We start from the raw sequence: 13,753 nt of genomic DNA, 5'->3' as shown, positions 1-13,753 counted from the left end.
AATAACCTTTGAACCGAGCCCCCATTCTTGGCCCTGATGCTGACACTACTGGGCCCCATGTGGAGACTAATCCTTTCACATTCTACATTCAACCCTTTACCCTGCTGGCCTGTGCCTGAAGTTAGACCTACCATCTTGTATAACAAAAGGTAAAAATAAGAACACTGGACAAATAAATTTGTTTGATTAGATTTTCTCTAGGGTAAATGGGAACATGACGGCAATCGTTGGTGCCTCCAGGGAGAGAAACTGAGAGGCTGGTAGCAAGGATGGGAGGGAGTCTTGTTAGCTGTGTAGTCATCTGCACTTCTTGAATGCTAATCAAATACAGGTAAATAAAACTGAATGTAAACAAAATAGGAACAAAACACAAACTTTCTTCCACTTTAGCCAGTTTGTGGATAATAAAATCCCTTTAAAAGAGGAAACTCGATCTTCACAGAAATCAACTCTTTTATCTTCCAAGCTCCCTTCTTAAAGGTCTTTGTTTTTGTTTTTTGCTGTTGCGGGCAGAACAGCAAAGGAGCCAACCATTTCTACTGAGCGAATTTACACGGAGAGAACACTCTTAATCCACCGTCCTGCGAGAGGACTCCCAGGGTTTTAGGAATCACCAATGTAGCTCCACAAACGCGTTATTTTGATGGAGTGACTTCATGTTGCGGCTAAAACTGACAATGTGTTTTCACAGCCCAGTTGTTGGGGCTGAGGCAGTCCGTCTTAGGGAGATTCCGGGCCCTGCGTCTGACGGATGCAAACGCGCTATGAAGCCTTGGCCTGGAGCGCAACCTTTCAATTCCCAGGCGTTCTTCCAGGACCTGGACCTCCTGGACCCGAACGTGCCCCTCACTTGCCGCAGTCTTACGGCGTCCTTCCGGCAGCGCGGGCTCACTAACCCGCTGGTGCGGCAGCGATGGGGGCTTCGGAGGTTTGGGCGCGCAGTAGCCTGGGACAGACCCTGAGCCCAGCGCAAAGCCAGTGTTGAACGACTGAGCGTCGCTAGCACAGTCAGTTCCTGACAGAATGAAAGGACTCCAGATCAGGGCAGGGGTCACCACGGTGACTTTAAATACCTAGGGACTGTGAAGTGAAGAAGAGCTGTCTTTGGAGAAGCGCCACACCTGCTTTGGTGAGGCTCGGGAGGGAGCGCGCCCACACTCCGGAGGGCGAGCGGCCGCACTGGTAAAGCCAGGCCGACTCCGGAGTCGGGTGACGCGTCACTCCGCGGTCGGGGAGGGTCCCGGACCCTCGGGCTCAGGGGCAGGGTACAGGAAAACCTTACTTCAAAGATAGGAGTGACCTGAGGTCTCGCCTGGGGGCTCCCGGGCCGCGGCCCCAGCACTGCACTGCGCCGCTGGGAAGAGCCCAGAAAGGGGCGCGGGTCCCCGCCCCGGGCGCGCGCAGCCCCAGCCCCGCCTCCTCCCGATGCGCCCAGCCCCTCCCGGCGCTTGCCGCCCGCGCGCCGGGGGAGCTTCCGAGGAACCGGCCCGGAGGNGCCTGGCCCCCGCTGCCTGCGGCGCGGGCGCCTCCCTCGCAGCCGCTGCCACCGCCGCGCTCCCGCCTCCTGCCCGCTCCCGGGCTCCCGCTGCGGCTGCGGTTCTGGCGGCCGAGCCCCCGTGGCGCTGTAGCTCAGATCCGGCGCGCCCACCGACCCGCGCCCCTGCCTCGCTGCTCCCTCATCCACGCGCCCCGCTGCTGCGGCAGGTGCCCCAGGCGTCCTGAGGCGCGGTGGCCTGAGCGCGGCCGCCATCGATGACCCCGGCCACGGACCTGCTCCAGCCCGGCCATCCCCCGTGAGTACCGTCCCCTCCCCACCAGCGGCTTTGCGCCACTCTCCAGCTTGCGTTGCCGCAACTTCGGGGGTGGGTGGGTGTGTGGAGGTGTCTCACGTCCCCCCACACCCGTGCGAGTTCTGAGCCAGGCCCCCCGGGCACAGCCAGTCTGCCTCTGCGGAGGGGCTGGGGGAAGGGGGTGGGAGCAGTTGAACTTGCTGGAGGATCGTCGCAGAGTCGGAACCGCCCCTTTCTCCCTTGGCCGGGGCCAGAGCCCGCCTCTGCGTTTCCCTCGCGTTTGGCGTTCCCCACTGGCCACGTAGCTCCTGGGCTGCGGTTCACCGCGCACCTACTACGCTGCGGGCGCACCCGCGGGGCGCCTGGAACCACCGGGTAAGCACCCCGTAGAAGCAGCGCGGCGGACTTGACTCTTTCGGACTCTTAATTTCTGTAAAATGGGGCTAATCAGGGATTCGCTCAAGGTCATGGCCCGTGCGCGGAGTAAGAACCCTAATGGGTCGTATCTGGCCAGGTCCGCGGACTGCTTGGGTAGGGGCGCGCTGTTGCGGATGGATGGTCACTTCAGCTTCATCCCTGTCTCCTTTTCGTAATTCCTTCCCTCCAACTTCGCCGGATTTGGAGAAGTCGGGAGCCGATCCCAAGGGACCCTGCCGAGGTTTGGGGGTGTCCGCGGGCGACCTTTGGGGTGAGCGTGGAGCCAAGGGCTTCCGCGGCGGGGACCCCTGGACCTGCTGCATTTGCAGCATCCCCTCCATTCTCAGTCATTTAATTGCTAACATCTTGGCAGGATAGGGGAATTTGCTAGGTGCCTGATCTTAGATCCACCCTGCTCCGTTTCCTTCTCCCAAATAAGCCCTATCCCCGAGGATAAGTATGGGAGAGACTCTACACACCAGTTTGGGCCCAGGGACTTCGTAAGAGAAGCTGGTACGCTCTGCTGTTGGCTTAGCCAACATTGGCTCTCATCTGCTCTAAGAAAATGCCTTGAGTCTGGCTTCATTCCTGCCCCCCTACTCTCTGCCGCCAGATCTGCGTTTGTTACACTTTCCCTGGGGAGGGTGGAGTCCAGTCGCAAAATGTGTAGCTGTTGCTGGATGTGAATAGTTTACTCCAGCTCCTTTGAGGCGGCTCCTGTGGGGCTGTGGGTGGTTCTCAGAGCTTTGGGCTGGGGACAGTCACCTCTCCTCTTTTGACATTCTTACTCTGTCCCTCCAACTCAGGCTACGTTGCCCTAACTCGGTGATCAGATGGCTACTTGGGTAGTTTTGTGATGTCTGACAAACATCTTTGAGCCTCACCTTTTTTTTTTTTTTAATAAGTAATCTCTATGCCCAACGTGGGGCTTGAACTCAGGACCCCAAGATCAAGAGTCCAGTGCTCTACTGGACTGAGCCAGCCAGGTGCCCCTGAGCCTCAGTTTTTTTTTTTAATCTATAAAGCAGAATAATCCCTGTTGTTTAGTCTTCCCAAGGCAGTTAGGGTTCAGGGGACATGGTAGAGGTAGAAAGTAGAAGGAAGATCGTTCCAGATGATCTGAGCTGTGGGTAGAAGTGCAGGTGATTTCAAGAGTTTTTTTTACAGCATTCTCTGGGAACTTATTAGATCTAAAAGTCTTTCCAGAGAAATTTAGTTTGGTAAGACTTTGAGAATACTACATTTCATCTTCCAGTTGATGTTCCTTACCTGTCCATGGGTAGCCACAATGGACAGGGCTCACAATGAGCCCTGCCCCATCTGTGGTGTGTAGGCTGGAAGCTAGCTGTCTCTGTGGGGTTAGGGCTGTCTCTCCTGGTGGTGAGACACTGTGTGTGTGTGTGTGTGTGTGTGTTTGTGTGGCCGGGGGCGGAGCGGTTGATTGTCTCTGTGGAGCTGAAGTGTCACTTTGGAGACCTGTGTATCTCTTTGTGGCCTTGGTTTCTTGTGGAAGGGGAAGTGCAGTTGTCCGATCCAGAGTCTGCTCATTTTTGGAAAAGTGAAGTGTTAGCCAGGCCCAGCAATGTAAACTAATAGTGGTATAGATTCTGTCCTGTCTCCTTCCTGCCTGCCCAGAGGGGCAGAAGGAGAGCTCATCTGCGGCTTTGGCCTTTGGAGAAATCAATTGGCACAGACTGAAATACCTCAGAGAGAAATGGGCATCCCCTGTTCTTGGTTCATATTGTGTCTACACAGCCTTTTGTCCCAAACACAAGTTAAAGCGGGAAGACTGGTCAGAACTTAGTGACTTTGTTTTAATATTATATTAAGCTATGACATAATCACAGAAAATGGCAAAGATCTGAAGTGTACACTCTGGATTTTCACAAACTGAACATCCCTGTGTAACCAGTGCACAGATTAAGACCTAGAATATTCCCAGTCTCCCCGTGTCCTCTATAGGTCCTGTCCCCCAAGGGTAACCATCATCTTGCTTTGTTTTGTCAGGTGACTTTTATTCCTATTATTATTTATTTAACCAGTTTAGTTTCAAAGCTAAAATGAAACTGCTTGATAATTTTCTACCTCCTCTTTTAATGTATGCAAACCAAAGGGATTATACCTAAGCCAGTCCAGAAATCTAGAGGGGAGAATTTGGCGTTAGGATCTAGGTGGAGTCTCAACTGGTTATCTCCTCCCCTCCCCCCAGTAGGTTCTTGGGCGGTGAAACAAGCCAGACCCCAGACACAACAGGCTGATAATGATAAATTGAAGCCGGTTTATTCACAGAGTGTATTTGAAAAATGCAAGCCTGAAATAGTGTCATGATAAAATATAAATTAAAAATATGAATGAATTCTCATTTGAAACATAAAAATGGGAATGTTTGAATTTCCCAAAATTTTAAAATTGGTAGGGGATCACAGAACGTCAAGGCTGAGTGACTTACAAGCTGTTTGTGCTGTTGCCACATGGTGGCGCCACGTTGGCTGGAGAACCGCAATACCCAGCATTCTTTCCCAAGCCCCCAGGAAGGAGTCCCAGGAATAAAATCCAACAGTTCAGCATCTCCAGAAATGATTTCCAAACACTGTGGTTTTTCCAGTGTTTGGCAGGGAGGCCTGCCCTCCGGTACCTGCTACGCTAAGTCCATGGGAACCCTGTCCCAGCTTTTCAGGAGGGTGGCTTATGGGTTGGAGGCACGTGTATGCAGGAGAGGTGGAGCTGAGACGCGGTTGCCCTCTCTTTGGTAGTATGGAACTGTGGCATGTCCTTGGAATTTTAAGAGGGTCGACTGAGAAGCTAGCTCAGGTGTGTTGTGCTTATCTTGGTCTCATTTCACCCCAGAATTCCCGCAAAGGTGTGAGAGGAGTTCTCCTTCCTGAGGCAGGTGGCTATTTTTACCGAGCAGTGTCCGTGGGTGAACTCGGAAGAAGAAATAGGCACGAGTGTAGCCAAACTGCTGCCCGATGAAGTGCCCTCTGTGTTCCACAAGGCGGGGACCACGTCCTGAGGGGGGACCCCAGAGTGGGGGCTGTGTATCCAGCTGTGAAGAGGGCCAAGCAGACCCATCCAGTGCCTTTTCTTTTTACTGTCGGTGTGACCGCGGTGCTGCTTCGAAGATTGTATTTTTGTGCTGGCTGCCAGCCTGTGGTTGCTAAGAGTGCTGAATATTTGCCGTGTGCTGGACCATATATATATATATATATATGTATATATATGTATTCAGTCAATCCTCATCACAGCAGGGGGATGGCTCTCTCATTTTCTAGATGGAGGAACTGGGCCTGGAAGCACTCTTTCTGAGTTCCCCATTGTGTGAGTCAGAGCAAGGACTGAGAGCCACGTCTCGCAGAAGACTTCCCCAGCTGAGTTGCACGCCCTTGTGCGGGGTGAGAGGAGCCTCGCACAATTCTTCTTCCGTCTTCCCTGGCGCCTGGTAGAGCGCCTTCCATGTAGTAGGTTCTTAAGGCTAAGTATAGGGTTGCCTTTAAGTAGAAACTTCCCTGCTGAGCACGAGGGAAATCCACACTGTGAAGAATGCTAGCTTGGGGTTGAGTCTATGCAACCTGCAACATTGGGACTGAGTGTGCGCCTACAGGCTTGTGTAGTCTGATTTTATGTTTAAAATTTTATGTAAATGTGGTGCACTGGGTGTTATACACAACTAATGAAGCATCGAACTTTACATCGGAAACCGGGGATGTACTGTATGGTGACTAACATTATATAATAAAAAATAATCTAAAAATTTTTATGTAAATGGAGGTCTGTTATTTGTTTTTGTAATTTGCTTTTTTTTCACCAACATTGTTTTTTAAACATATGTTGATAACATGTTGATAATTATAAGTTTAGTTGATACATTTTAACATATTATTTCCTTGTTTGGTATACCAGAGTTTAAATATTGCTCATTGATGGACAAAAAGGATGTTTTTACCTTTTGCCATTATGAAAGATGTTGCAGGGAATATCCTTGATAAGGTCTTGTACAAATATATGTGTGTCTAGGATTTATGTCCCCAGAAGTTGAATAACTGGGTAGGAGGATGTGCTTACATCAACCTCTATCTGTTACTGGGTTTTGCAAATGGCCCTCTGTAGAGGTTGGGCCACTTTATATACTCCTACTTGCACTGTATTGAAGTTGCTTGTATCCACATATCGTTGTGCCATCAGATGTTTTAATTTTGATTCACCTAATAAGCATGGAATGTGTTTTACTGTTCTTTTACTTTGGATTTCCTGTAGAGGTTTTTTGTTTGTTTGTTTTTTAAAGATTTTATTTTTAAGCAAACTCTATACCCATTGTGGGGCTTGAACTCACAACCCAAAATCAAAAGTCACATGTTCTCATGACTGAGCCAGCCAGGCACCCCACCCTTGCAGATTGTTAAAAAATATGTTTTGGTTTTCAAAGTTTCTTTTCTGTACAATGTGATTCTTTTACTACATAAAACTTTCAAATCTTTGAACTCATCTGAAATTTATATTTCTGTGTTGTGTGTGTGAGGCAGGGATCTGATTGTTTTCCATACTGAAAACCTCTTCTCCCATTATCATTTAATGAATAGTTACCTATTTTCTTACTTAATTTTTTGCCATCTCTGTCATATACCAGTTTCTGTTATTTTTTTTTTTTTTGGATCTGTTTCTGAACTCTGCTCTGTTCTATTCATCTCTTTGTGATTTCTGAGCTAATACCATTTCATTGAATTATTAAAGCTTTATAATAATTCTTTTCTTCTTAGCCTTTTTCTTCACAATTGTCTTGGTTATCCTTGACCCTTTAGACTTCGACATGAATTTTAAGATCTTTCCAAAATATCCCTTTTCATGAAAAATACAGTTATCAAAATTTGGTAAAATATCAAATAAAACGTATTTTCTTCAAATATAGTGCTAATCAAAACTTTAAATTTTCCATTATTTACTGTGAAATCTTGATCTCCATTTGAAGTGGATTCACTTTAAGTGACACTTCCCTGGTACCAGATACCTTGAATAATAAGGACCATTTGAATGTGATTCTTAAAACACCCATAAAGATCATTTTTTAAACTCAACAACATACAAGTAATGTTAAAGTCAGTGATTATTCTTCTGTGACATTATTTTTATCCTCCTAATAACTCATTTCATTTAGGTACCATAATTTATTCAACAAAATCATTCTTTAAAACATAAAGCACTTTGCAGCCTTTATTGTAACTTCATCCTTCTATACATTTTTGTTTCCTTAGGATGAATTACTCTGTTGAAAGTTGTTTACTTTTCCTTTAATTTTTGATACATATTGCCAAATAACGCTCCAGGAAAGTTTATAAATTTATTTTGCTATTAGTCATGTATGAGTGTGCCAGATCCCCATGCCTTGCCAGCAATAAATACGATTATTCATCATCATTTCCAGTTGCACAAAGACTCTTTTATAAAATTTTGCTTATTTCTAGCAAGAACATATCTTCATGTTTATTGGTTCTTCATAGCAGACTTCACTAAAAAGTTTTCCATGGGGGTTGTTTTTCTTTCTGTTTTTCTTTCTTTCTTTCTTTCTTTCTTTCTTTCTTTCTTTCTTTCTTTCTTTCTTCTCTTTTTCTTTTCTTTCTTTCTTTTCTTTTCTTTTTTCTTTTTTTCTGTTTGAAGATTTTATTTATCTATTTGAGAGAAACAGAGATAGAGGGAGCATGAGCAGGGGTGGGGCAGAGAGAGAGGGGAAGCTGACTCCCTGCCGAACAGGGAGCCTGATGCAGGGCTTAATCCCAGGACCCTGAGATCATGACCTGAGCCAAAGGCAGAAGCCTAAGCGACTGAGCCACCCAGGTGCCCCTCTTACTTTCTGTAAAAGAAACTTGTATTATCACTTGGTGTTTTTGAGAGAGCAGATTGTTTTATACAATCATGTTCATATTTTAATATTAAATATCATTCCTCCATATGAAAATACCATATTTTAAAAGATTGCTCCTCCATGATGGATTTTAGATTATTTCTGTATTTTTTTGACTATTACATCTATGCATACAATAAACATCTTTGAAATGTGTTTATGCACATGCTAAAGAAAATCTTGAGGATATATGCCCAGAAGTGGGATTGCATGATCATATTTTATGCGCACTTACAGCTTGACCACCCTGTTCCAAGTTGCTCCCCAAAGTGGTCATGGTCATTTAAACTTCTGTGGCAGTGTGTACAGATAGCATTTGTCACAGTAAGGAAACAATAATATTAGAGAAGGAGAACAAAGGTGTTAAAGGAAAAAGCATAAATGTATGTATGTTGGTGTGTACGTCAATATCCTAAAGTTCATTGAGAAAACTTGGAGGTTTTTGACCTTTTCATTTTGAAACTTACATTTTTAGAAACGATTCTATATAAGTATAAATTGTAAACATCATATAAATATTTCCTTAGCTTAGGAGAATTGGTAAGAATTTAAGTAAAAGGTAATCAGTTTACTAGTGCTTTTTCAGGATAGCCTGAAAAAGGAGATGGGCCCCTAGCGAAGAGAACAGGAAAAGTGCTTCTGCCCAGCACTGTCCCTCCCCATCCCAGGGTGTGGTTTCCACCATTGGACGTTGTTCCTTTTCATCACCTTGTCTTGTAAAATTTAGAAGGCTGGGGAATAACTCTAAAATAATATTGTGCCATTAATACCTAATGCCAAAGAGTTTATGCGATCAGTTGCTAGTGATAGTAAGACACAACAGCATGAAACCACTGGAAGGTTAGTGGGGAAAAGCCTGAATGATGAACTTGGTTGGGGACAGGCTGGAAACTTTACTGAGAAAAATCTGGCCCACTTCAAGTATACTCTGAGAATCAGGTTTGCATTTGTGTCAGGAGCATAAAAACAGCTTTATGAAACTGCCTAAATACTGTCTGAAACTGTTTTTGGTTTGGTATTCAACCATGTGTTATATTCCCCCATTACCTTCTGTAAGTAATTATGAGTTAAATTTTTTGCATATATTTATATATCATCAGCTGGGGAAAGAAAAACACTCTATAGAAAGTTCTTTTGTGGCTGTGATTTACAGCATAATGCCACAGATACGACAGACACGCGATCTGCAGCTGGGATGTACAAATCCATTCTGTGGGCTGACAATGTAATCTCACTGACCAGAGACTTGAGAAAAAAAAGCAAGACATGCAAAGAAGGGTGGGTGCCTGGAAGACAGAGGTGCCCGTGGCCCAGGATCTGATGTGGCTATTTGCCAAGGTCCCCAAATAATCTTTTGACACTGACTCATCACTCAGATGACCGTGTCATCCTATATGGTCCTTTTTGGTATAAAATGTAACTAAGTCAAAGTGTGCAGGGTCACTTTCTAGGCTTGGAAGCCTAGATAGCTACAATACAGGAAGTGATATCTACACTGAAGAGAGGGGAAATAACCCGTCTCTTTACACTGTTTTCTCTGAAGATTCCCCAATCTGGAGAAGCAGTCCTTCTAGCCGCAAACCTCTTCCTAACCTTCTCTTGAAGACCATTGTCTCAAGCATCATTTCACTTTATCTGTGTAGCTCCAGACTCAGAAGATGTGGCTGGTGCTGTTTTGTGTTTGTGTTATATAAATGTGGTTTGGCTGTTTTGCTTTTTTTGCAAAGTAGTTTATAGATCATTAGGGACTTTGATTTACTAGAATGACATGTAACCAGAGTATTCAAAATTAATTTCTTTCTTTTATGGCTAATTAGAAGAAAAAATTTTAAGAAATCCTATTTTAATTGAATCCTTGTTTAGTCTTTTAGAAATCTACCAGTTGGTTTATCAGCTTTGCGGTCCAGTAAATGTCAGTTGCCTTCCCCAGGACTGCAGATGCTGCAGTCCGGTGCCTGACTGCTGCGGAGATCCCCTAAGACTCCCTTTGTGCTCCCAGTTCTGAATCCTTCCTCCCACAACTTCCAGGTACCTCATGCTTCCTTCCCACTGCCTCAATGCTACCCCCATTTTTTGCCTCAGTTGCCTTCCCTTCAGACTGCTGCTGGTGGTAGATGGCAATACAATGCTGTTATTTCCCCCCTTCTCTTTTCTTTAAATGATCCAAAAACAGTGAAGAAAATGAGAAACAAACAAACCAAAAAACCGAATGCTATTTTTGGCAAATGGGGGAGATAGTTAAAATTGCTTCCCCAAAAGGAAGAAGTGAGATCCAGTGGGGGTGCGTTGGAGGCACGGAGATGTGCTGTGGGTGTTCAGTCAAGACCACTTCTCAGGAGGGCAAGAGCCCTTGGCTCGGCACAAAACCCAAGTTCCTTCTAGGTCACAGGGGGATAAGAAAGCCTGTATCAGTGGCCAGCATTTCCTACCAACCCAGATGAGTCCCGTCTCTCTTTTTCTCCTCATTAGTTTTGCCAGAGGTACAGATTATTTTCAGACTTTCAGAGAACCAACTTTTGGCTTTCTTTTCTCTATTGTACCATTATTTTTTATTTTATTAAACTCTGTTCTCATCCTTATTATTTCCTTCCTTTAAGTTTCTTTGACTTCATTGTTTTCCTCATCTCTTAAATTTCCAAGGTTAACTCATTAACTTCCAGCCTTTCTTCTTACTTAGATATGCATTTAGCCCAATAAATTTGCCTCAGGTATTGCTTTAGCAGTATTTGTCTTCCACAGTTTTGATTTGTAGTGTTTTTATTGTTCACATGTAAGTCTTTAACATTTTTGTTATGGTTTTTTCTTTGACTTAATGAGTTCTTTGTGTGCTTTTGTTTTATTTTTAAAATTTTCAGAGTTTTTAGCCATTGTTTTTTCTATTTTAATACATAGTGATTAAAGAATGTGGTCTACATGATTCCAATTCTTTGAAATTTGTTGGGATTTGTTTTATGGCCTGGTACATAGTTTTTGTAGATTTCCATGTGTTCTTGAAAATAATTGATTGCAATGATCAATACATGTTCATTAGCTTAAGCTAGTTAATTATGTTATTCGGATCTTACATCTTTACTCATTTTTTTTTTTGCAGCTTAATTAATCAGTTATTGAGGGAGGAATTTATAGATGTGAATTTGTCAGTTTGATCTTGGGCTTTTTTCAATTTTTGCTTTGTATATTTTTTAAAGATTTTTAGAATTTATTTATTTGATGGAGAGAGAGAGAGTGCTCGCAGGGGAGGGGCAGAGAAGCAGACTCTCAGCTGAGCAGAGAGCCTGATGTGGGACTCCATCCCAGGAGTCTGGGATCATGACCTGAACCAAAGGCAGGCGCTTAGCCAGCTGAGCCACCCAGGTGCCCCGCTTTGTTTATTTTGAAGCAATATGTTCGTAGGTGCATTCTGGGTCAACTCGATATATATATAAAATTATGAAACAACACTGTTAATGTCCAGTAATGCTCCTTGTTTTTAAGTCTGTTTTATTTATTTTTTATTAAAAAAAAGATTATTTACTTGGGGAGGGGGGGCAGAGGGAGAGAGAGACTCTCAAGTGGACTCCCTGCTAAGCAGGGAACCTGTGGCAGGGTTGGTCTCAAAACCCTGAGATCATGACCTGAGCCAAAATCAAGAGTCCATAGCTTAACCAGCTGAACTACCCAGGTGCCCCAAGTCTGTTTTAATAGAACTATGCTAGTTTTCTTTTCCTTAGCATTTGCCTGTCTTATCATTTTCTTGTACTTTCACTGTCAACAGTTCTTTTTTTTTTAATATATTTTTTTTATTTTACAGAAAGAATGTGAGAGCACAAGCAGGGAGAGTGGCAGGCAGAGGGAGAGGGAGAAGCAGGCTCCCCTCTGAGCAGGTAGCCTGATGCGGGGCTCGATTCCAGGACCCTGGGATCATGACCTGAGTTGAAGGCAGACGCTTAACAGCTGAGCCACCCAGGCTCCGCATTGTCAACAGTTCCGTATATTTTTATTTCACTTGTGAAACTGTTTTAAAGAGCATAAAGTTGCTTTTTTTAAACCTATATGTTTTAATGTGAAAGTTATGTTCATTTACAGTGCTACTGTTAATATATTTGCATCTATTTTACCATTTTACTTTGTCTCACCTTTTATATACTTGGTCACTCTATCTGGCTGCTTTTTGTGTAATTTAGATCCTCTGTCCTATTCCACATTACATTTTCTTCCCTCACTTATTTAAAACTTTACACTCAATTTCTATTTTCTAGTGTTTACAATACGGTAAGTTTAGCATACATGTTTACTTTAACAAAATCCAGACTGAGTCAGAGTAATTTCTGTCCTCCTGAGCAATTCAAGGACTTTATAACTCTGATCACCCTCCTGCCCAACTTATATGTTAGTGTTGTCTGGTGTTTTAGTCAGACTTTAACTCTTTTTTACTATTTTTTTCCCACATAGTACGCAATTTGTTGACAATATTATTCCACTGTTTTCCGTATTCTATTGCATTCTAAGAATTCAGCTAACAATCTGATTGTTGTTCCTTTGTAGTAATCTGTCTTTTCTTCCTGGCTGATTTTAGTTCCTTCTGTTGTGTTGTTCTGAGTTTCACTACAGTGTATGTGGTAAGGGCTTCTTTTTAATTATCCAACTCAGGAGTCCCTGGACTTTTTAAATGTGAGGATTGCTTTCTAATCAGTACTCTGGAAAATTCTCTGCCATTATTTCTTTGAATATTTCTTCTCCCCATTCTCTATTATTTCCTCCTGAAACATTGATCAGATACATGCTAGACCTCCTTCCTATATCATCTGTGTTCTTTAAATTCCTTTCTTATTTTATTTCCTTTGGGTTATTATTTCAGCTCTGTTTACCAATTTACCACTTATCTTCTCTGCTTTGTCTATTTTGTTTTTTTAATATGTCCACTGAGTTTCCATTAACTTTTTCAAATAAATGTGGTAATTTTTATAGTTTCTTGTTTGTAGTTACACTTTGATAAACTCTTATTTCCTTAACCATAGTAAGCACACTTATTTAATGTCTTATATATAATAATTTCATGATTAACAGGAATTTAGCAACTGGAGAAGACTGATCTGGCAGTCTAGTTCTTGGTTCTTTGTTAATGAGAACAAACAAGAGGCCAGGCTGGCGGCCACGCTCTGGAACTCAGACTGCCTCTCCTCAGATGCGCTACCCATGTGTATCATAAAGGGCAACAGGTGTTTGTGAGCCTGAGTAACACTGGGCTTCTTCTAGCATCCTCTTCTCCAGTAGGAACCATGGGGTGCCCTGTTCCCCTCCTCAATAAAGGCTGAAAGGGGCCCCTCACACTGGGTTAAAGATTGTGTCTGCCCTGACCTTCTGCTCTGCATTGACCTGGTCAAGAGGAAACTTGAAACACTCCTCCCTCTTGTTTTTTGTCACTTGGGTCCCACCCTGGCTTTGCCTTGAATGGACCAGGACTCAACCCATCCTGCTGTTCACCCCTGTTTGTCAGTTTCCCGGGCTCCAGTGCCACTCCCCCACAGTTCCTGATGACTTCAGCTCCAGATTCTGCACCACTCCCTGCAGTACTGCTCCTTCCTTAGTCCTGGCACTTCAATATGCAGGGAGAGGATCCTTCTAACATGTGGGCCTCTCAGGTCCTTGACCTGCTTTGCTCCAATTTTCTGTC

The 13,753-nt window shown here is 44.0% G+C and overlaps 1 protein-coding gene across 4 annotated transcripts in view; it reads left to right on the top strand.

Annotated features, from left to right (window-relative positions):
• The first annotated feature begins 1,489 nt into the window (after nt 1-1,489).
• The window catches only part of MYRIP (myosin VIIA and Rab interacting protein), a 361,216-nt gene continuing 348,952 nt past the window's right edge, over nt 1,490-13,753 (top strand). For 3 of the 4 annotated variants that reach the window (XM_019807381.2, XM_019807380.2, XM_019807379.2), the window contains exon 1: nt 1,490-1,793. The gene's annotated coding sequence lies outside the window, so the exon portion shown is untranslated. Of the gene's footprint in view, nt 1,794-2,013; nt 2,166-13,753 lie in introns of those variants that run through there. The other variant, XM_002926609.4, reaches the window with a different exon arrangement.

This window comes from Ailuropoda melanoleuca, chromosome 6 (genome assembly GCF_002007445.2).
Source record: "Ailuropoda melanoleuca isolate Jingjing chromosome 6, ASM200744v2, whole genome shotgun sequence".
In the NCBI taxonomy this organism is placed as follows: Eukaryota; Metazoa; Chordata; class Mammalia; order Carnivora; family Ursidae; genus Ailuropoda; species Ailuropoda melanoleuca.
The sequence above is the reverse complement of the archived record's forward strand: the minus strand, read 5'-3'. Positions and strand labels throughout refer to the sequence as shown.